We start from the raw sequence: 1,338 nt of genomic DNA on the forward strand, positions 1-1,338 counted from the left end.
AAGAAAGACAAGAAAGGGCGACAGAAAATCACCAGAAAAAAACCACAATGGGAACAAATACATATCTATCAAAAATTAGTTTGAATACAAATGACTAAATGCTCCAATCAAAAGACATAGGGTGGGGCGCCTGGGTAGCTCAATCAGTTAAGCATCTGACTCTTGATCTCAGCTTAGGTCATGATCTTAGCGTCCATGAGTTCAAGTCCCTCATTGGGCTCCACACTGGACATGGAGCCTACTTAAAACAAACAAACAAACGAAAAAGAAAAAAGAGAGAGAGAGATCTGTGTCAGAATTGATTACAAAAACAACACCCAACTATACATTGCCTAAAAGAGACTCATTTTAAAGATCTTAGAGCACCACAGATTGAAAAAGCATGAAAAACGATGTATCAAAAGAAAGCCAAAGGCTTTCTGGCATCCTTGCGTCCCTGGAGGAGGGCCCTTCACCCTCCGCTCTGCCACGTCTTCCCCGGCCGCAGCTCTCAACTCAACCCTCAGCGCAGCGCGGAGCACAGGGATGCGGCCTCTGGCCTTCAGGATTCTGCCCTCCAAGAAAATTTTGCCATGATTGGATAGGACCCCCAGATAAACATTCAAACCTTCCACCCGTTCACTTTTATGTCCGCGAAAACGAATCACCGTTGGAACAAAAGCTAAGACAATTAAGACAAAGAACACAAGAATGGAACCAACAGTCATGGGCAGACAGAATTTGACATTTTGTAAGGAAAAAGAAGAATTTATTCACTCGAAACTAAAAGCTAAAGGCCTGGAACTGAGAGCTGGATCAGGTCAAAAGCAACATTAGATGCAGAAGAAATGGCTGACTTTTACAAGGAATTTTTAAGTAAAAATTTTCTGAAGCACATGTATTATAACCCGAGACTAGTACAAGCGTAATTTTGCTATCACCTTTTTCCTGGGAAAAGTGGCCCTGGGGAAACTTTGGAACAAGCTTAGACCAAAACCAAAGACCAACACCTATGAGCCCAGCCTGACCCGCCCACTCTGACCTGCCCACCACCGCTGTGTGAGTGTTCCGGGAGAAGCGGCTGTTTTGGGAACCCATTTTACAAGGGCTCTAAAAACCTGTAAGTGAACTGAGTCCCATGCCTACTTTATGGGGGCCCCTTGGCTTATGTCAGCACAGGGTGGACTGGGAGAATGGGGGTCCTGGTAAGCTGTGGGCCATGTGACTCTGTTCTGATTGTGGACTCCAAGCTGGCCCTGGGTCATGGACATGATGTTAAATAAAACCCAAGCACTGTGAAGAAGAAGAAAAAAGAAAGCCAGAGTAGAAATATTTATATCATATATACTAGAATTTAGA

General features: G+C 44.2%; 1 pseudogene; it reads left to right on the forward strand.

The window, feature by feature from the left end:
- Positions 1-392: 392 nt before the first annotated feature.
- Positions 393-1,020, forward strand: LOC118356648 (annotated as a pseudogene).
- Positions 1,021-1,338: the final 318 nt, after the last annotated feature.

Source organism: Zalophus californianus, chromosome Y (assembly GCF_009762305.2).
Source record: "Zalophus californianus isolate mZalCal1 chromosome Y, mZalCal1.pri.v2, whole genome shotgun sequence".
Taxonomy (NCBI): domain Eukaryota; kingdom Metazoa; phylum Chordata; class Mammalia; order Carnivora; family Otariidae; genus Zalophus; species Zalophus californianus.